Below are 6446 nucleotides of genomic sequence, written 5' to 3' on the forward strand. Positions count from 1 at the left end.
AATTAAACAAAACACCAGCACAGATCTCCATCCTAGCTCTTCTACAGAGCTCTGACGCTCACAAGAATGCCTTAATGAAGATACTGAGCGAAGCTTATGTGCCCAGCAACATAACTGGAGGCGAAATGGAAAATATGGTAGGACAAGTACTGGAAAGCCATAAAATCACCTTCCACGAAGACGAGCTGCCATCGGAAGGACTGAGCCACAAAAAGGCACTACACATCACCGTGCAATGTGAGGATTATTTCATCACTAGAGTCCTGATCGATGGAGGATCCAGCCTCAACTTCTGTCCGCTGATATCTCTCAGAACCTTGGGAAAAAGCCTGCACGAAATCAAAGATGGGGCTATCAATGTCAAGGCCTTCGATGGGTCCCAAAGGGCTACTATTGGAGAAATCAGCCTATGCTTGCAAATGGGGCCAACATGGTTCGACGTCGACTTTCAAGTGATAGACGTCCCGGTATCCTACAACTTGCTATTAGGACGGCCCTGGATCCACGCCGCTGGAGCCATATCATCGACCCTGCATCAGGCAGTGAAATTCGAATGGAATCACCAGGAGGTGATTATTCATGGCGATGGTAGTAACCCCATATATAGTCGCCAGACCATCCCAATAATTGGAGGTAAAAGGAGAATAGGCGGAGAAACATACCACCACATTGAAAGGGTCAACGCTGTAGACAAGGATAAGTGGTGGGATAACAAGATTGAAAGTATCCTGAAGTGGTGTGGGTACGAGCCTGGAAAGGGACTCGACAAAAACCTCCAGGGGATCACTAAGCCCATCAAACTAAAGAAGCATGGTACTACATTTGGCTTAGTGTACGACTATACTTGGGAAGAATTCCAGAACTGGTCGCCACCATGGCGTGGCCCCTACTATCCATTGGAGCTTCCGATACCTAGCCTGGAGCAGACCTTCCAACCGACAGATACTATATATGGGTCAGAAGAAGATGAAGCATTGGCAGCCATGAAGAATCTATTTCTGGAGGATGATGATATGGATTGCTGTGTTCTTTTCGAGGAGGAAGGGGAGGAAGGCCCTTCCATACAAGCGGTGAACCGAGGAGACCGCCTCAGCAATTGGTCAATTAGAACCGTCAGGGCCCGAAAAGCTTCGGGGTAGCAAGGCTAAACAAAAGCACCATGCATCTCATTTTACTTTTTACTAGCTGATTTTTTTTCCGCATTGTCTTTAATTTTGAAATGAGCTCCGATGTTCCAAACAATCATGAATTTAATCAAAGCATTTCAGTTTATCATATATCTCGGTCTTATTATTTTCTCTATCATTTACTCTATTTTCACACAACATTACTATTACTTACTTTGATGATGAACCAACGATTGTGACTTGCAACGAAACAACGCAGCAAAAGGATATAGATTCAGAAAAGAATGATATACCAGAAGAGGTCGTTAGAGAGGTTGAGAATTTTGAGAATAGACCTAAGTCTAACCTAGAAGAAACTGAGGTCGTTAATTTGGGAGATACAGAAAATGTCAAAGAAACTCGCATAAGTGTTCACCTGTCACCATCAGAAAAGGAAGAATACACAGAATTTTTAAAGGAATATGAGGACATATTCGCCATGTGGTATGGTGATATGACTGGTCTCAGCACGTCCATTGTAGCTCACAAACTGCCAACAGATCCAGCCTGTCCGCCGGTAAACAGAAGCTCAGGAAATTCAAACCCGACATGAGTTTGAAAATCAAAGAAGAGGTTACTAAGCAAGTCAAAGCTAAGGTTCTCAGAGTGGTAGAGTATCTGACATGGTTAGCCAACATCGTCCCAGTACCAAAGAAAGATGGGAAAGTTAGAGTTTGTGTCGACTACCGGGATCTTAATCGGGCCAGTCCCAAAGATGACTTCCCCTTGCCGAACATACACATTCTTATCGACAACTGCGCCAAGCATGAGTTGCAGTCCTTTGTTGATTGTTCACCGGATATCATCGGATATGGATGGATGAGGAAGATGCAGAGAAAACGGCTTTCATCACGTTGTGGGGAATGTACTGTTACAAAATGATGCCATTTGGGTTAAAGAATGCTGGCGCCACCTATATAAGAGCCATGACTACTATCTTTCACGACATGATACACAAGGAGATTGAAGTATATGTGGACGATGTCATCATCAAATCCAAGAAAGCCATTGATCATATGGAAGTCCTGAGAAAGTTCTTCAACAGATTGAGGAAGTACAATCCGAAACTGAATCCCGCCAAGTGTGCATTCGAGGTTCCTGCTAGAAAATTACTAGGTTTTATCGTGAGTCTTCGAGGAATAGAATTGGACCCATCAAAGGTCAAAGCCATTCAAGAATTGCCACCGCCAAAGAACAAGAAAGACGTAATGAGTTTCCTGGGGAAGCTCAACTATATCAGCCGGTTCATAGCTCAGTCCACAGTCATTTATGAACCCATCTATAAGATGTTGAAGAAAGACGCTGCTACTAAGTGGACTGACGATTGTCAGAAAGCCTTTGACAGAATCAAGGAACACCTGTTAACGCCGCCAGTCTTGGTTCCGCCCGAGCCAGGAAAGCCTCTATTGCTTTATCTTGCGGTTTTGGATGGAGCGTTCGGTTGTGTTCTGGGACAACATGATGAAACGGGGTGAAAGGATCAAGCCATCTACTATCTTAGTAAGAAGTTCACCCCGTACGAGACCCGATATTCTTTATTAGAGCGCACCTGTTGTGCTCTGACTTGGGTAGCTCAGAAATTGAGGCTTATTTCTGTGCCTACACTACTTATCTCATATCAAGGATGGACCCGCTGAAGTATATCTTCCAGAAGTCCATGCCCACTGGCAAGCTCGCCAAGTGGAAAATCCTGCTAAGTGAATTCGACATTGTGTATGTAACTCAGAAAGCGATCAAGGGCCAAGCCATAGCAGACCACCTTGCTGAGAATCCTGTCGGCGGAGAATACGAACCCCTGAAAACGTATTTTCCTGATGAAGAAGTGTCCTTTGTAGGAGAAGATATTGCAGAGTCCTACGAGGGTTGGAGGTTTTTTTTCGACGGAGCTGCAAATTTCAAAGGAGTTGGTATAGGAGCAGTCCTAGTATCAGAAACCGGCCAGCACTACCCAGTATCCGCCAAGCTCAGATTCCCTTGCACCAACAACATGGCCGAATACGAAGCCAGCATCCTGGGGCTCAAGATGTTCATTGACATGAACATTCAGGAGCTGCTAGTGATCGGGGATTCAGACTTGCTCATACATCTGGTTCGAGAAGAATGGGCAACCAAGAACTCCAAGATACTCCCCTACTTGCATCACATACAGGAGTTAAGGAAAAGATTCACAAAAATGGAATTTCAACATGTCCCCAGGGTCCAAAACGAGTTCGCTGACGCACTAGCTACTTTATCATCCATGATCCAACATCCAGACACAAATTTCATTGATCCCATCCCAGTAAAGATCTATGATCAGCCAGCTTATTGTGCTCACGTTGAGGAAGAAGCAGACGGAAAACCATGGTTCCACGATATCAAGGAGTACTTGACAACAGGAGAATATCCAGAACTTGCCAACTCCACTCAGAAGCGCACACTTCGGAGATTATCCAACAACTTCTTTCACAGTGGGGGAATCCTGTATAGGAGGACTCTCGATTTGGGTTTACTAAGGTGTGTCGAAGCAAAAGAAGCATCCAAACTATTGGACGATGTGCACACAGGGACCTGCGGGCCGCACATGAATGGCTTTGTCCTAGCAAAGAAGATACTCCGAGCAGGATATTTTTGGATGACTATGGAAACAAACTGTATCCAGTATGTTCGCAAATGCCATCGCTGTAAGATACATGCAGACATGATAAAGGTGCCTCCAAACGAGCTTACTGCAACAAGCTCACCGTGGCCATTCGCCGCCTGGGGAATGGATATTATTGGACCTATTGAGCCTGCCGCATCAAACGGGCACAGGTTTATCCTGGTGGCAATTGATTATTTTACCAAATGGGTTGAAGCAGCGTCATACAGGGCAGTGACTAAGAAACTTGTGGCAGATTTCGTCCGTGACCGTATTGTTTGCCGTTTCGGGATTCTAGAATCAATCATCACTGATAATGGTTCCAATCTCAACAGCGACTTGATGAAAGCCATGGGCGAGTCATTCAAGATCAAACACAAGAAATCTACAGCCTACAGGCCTCAGATGAATGGAGCTGTAGAGGCAGCCAACAAGAATATCAAGAAGATATTAAGGAAGATGGTCGAAAGTCACAAACAATGGCATGAGAAATTATCATTCTCCCTACTGGGATACCGCACCACGGTTCGCACATCGACCGGAGCAACTCCCTACATGCTGGTTTATGGTACAGAGGCGGTCATCCCCGCCGAGGTAGAGATTCCCTCTTTGAGGATCATACAAGAAGCAGAGTTGGACGACGCAGAATGGGTAAAAGGTCGCTACGAGCAGTTAGCCCATATAGATGGGAAAATTATGAAATGCAGTTTGCCACGGTCAGTTGTATCAGAATAGAATGTCCAGAGCCTTCAACAAAAGAGTTAAGCCAAGGAAGTTTACACCGGGCCAGCTGGTGTTGAGGAAAATATTCCCACATCAAGATGAAGCCAAGGGGAAATTCTCTCCCAACTGGCAAGGTCTGTACATGGTTCACCGGGTTCTAACTGGAGGAGCCCTTATTCTTGCAGAAATGGACGGAGAAGTTTGGCCAAAGCCAATCAATTCCGATGCAGTGAAACGATACTATGTGCAACCACTTATGATTTCTTATGATGATGTAATTTGAACTACGCCTGACCTGATTCCCGTTTAAGAGGGGATACGTAGGCAGCCCTATGGGTTTGGTCACAATTTAATAAAAATTCCATTTTTCCTCCCTGCTATTGGAACTGGGGCAGAATTTTGAGAAGGACCCTCAAAATTCTGAAGTTGATTTTTTTAGCCGTTCAGCGCAGCCGTCAGAAGCGCCAGCCCAGTAAACTGGGGCAGAATTTTGAGGAGGACCCTCAAAATTCCGAAGCAAGAAAGGTTGCAATGTCTTGAACCACGTCGCAGTCGTTGGTTCATCTAAAGAAAACTATTTTCTACTTACGTTATATTTACTAAATCATGCATAACTATTGCTCGAATTGCTGCTGTTTAGCAACGCTATCCCAATGATACGCAACGCCGGAAGCCAGGGGAAAATGAATTATCCTTTCCCCCTTACAAAACTCACAATTTTTCTTTGGATGCAGGCACCAGACTAAAAATATCGTCAGGTATATTTATGCACGCATACTTTCTCAAGAACGCAACCTCTCAGAATCATCACTTGTTCGTAATTGCTATCCATACACATCCTCCCCAGCAGTCACGATATCAGCATCGGCTAAGAAGTCTCACTACTACTCGTCCTTTTACATTCTCGCATTGTATAAGGCTACCTTTCTGCCTTTCGAGACTAAGCACTGTCTCCATCTGCATTATCTGCATTGCATAAGGCTACCTTTCTGCCTTTCGAGACTAAGCAGTGTCTCCATCTATCTGCATTGCATAAGGCTACCTTTCTGCCTTTGGAGACTAAGCACTGTCTCCATCCTGNCATGCTACTTTAAAAGCCTTGACCCCCTTTAAGGCTCCTCTGATTTTGTGCCTATGTGCATCTGTGCTTACTATGTGCCCTATGCTTACCCCAAACCCCATTACCCCTAAGTGGATGTGTGCACCTGTTTGACTCCATGTATTGAAGTGCTGATGAACTTCTTCTGGTTCTGTATTGGGTTTGATTGATTGTTAGCCACCTTACCTTTTTTTAAAAAAAAAACTTGTCTTATTTAATAACTCGCTATGTGTTTTCTTACAAAACTATTTCAAGCAAATCTCTTTTTAACATTGTTTTCCTACTGAAACCTTTCAAACTGTGTCAAGCACTCTCACTCTACTCCTATGTCACTAGGTTCTGCCCCCTCCAGTGTGTGTACTGCCTTGGGATCCTCTTGAAAACCCTCTGAACTCTGGAATGGTGAGAATTCTTGATCTCTCTCAATATCTCTCTCAATTCGAAAATCCAGGATTTGAATTGATGTCCTCTCATTGATTCCTCCTAAATTGCATTGATTTATCCTAAAGATTTCATTTCAATTGGAATTTGGTTATTCACCATGTACGAGGATCCCCGCTAAGCATCCATGGCTGAATGGTTAAAGCGCCCAACTCATAATTGGCGAATTCGTAGGTTCAATTCCTACTGGATGCACGCCAATGGGACCCTCCAATAAGTCTATTGGAATTGGCTACTGTATCAATGGAATCTCATCATCCATACATAACGAATTGATGTGGTATATTCATATCATAATATATGAACAGTAAGAACTAGCATTCTTATTGAGACTATAACTCATAGGGAAGAAAATCGATTTATGGATGTATCGAGACTAAGCACTGTCTCCATCCTG

The 6446-nt window shown here is 44.1% G+C and overlaps 1 non-coding gene across 1 annotated transcript; it reads left to right on the top strand.

Moving 5' to 3' along the window:
- TRNAM-CAU lies at nucleotides 6171-6244 on the top strand. The gene has a single exon. It is a non-coding gene; the product is annotated as a tRNA-Met (tRNA).

The sequence above is a fragment of the Nicotiana attenuata genome, chromosome 7 (genome assembly GCF_001879085.1).
Source record: "Nicotiana attenuata strain UT chromosome 7, NIATTr2, whole genome shotgun sequence".
NCBI lineage: Eukaryota > Viridiplantae > Streptophyta > Magnoliopsida > Solanales > Solanaceae > Nicotiana > Nicotiana attenuata.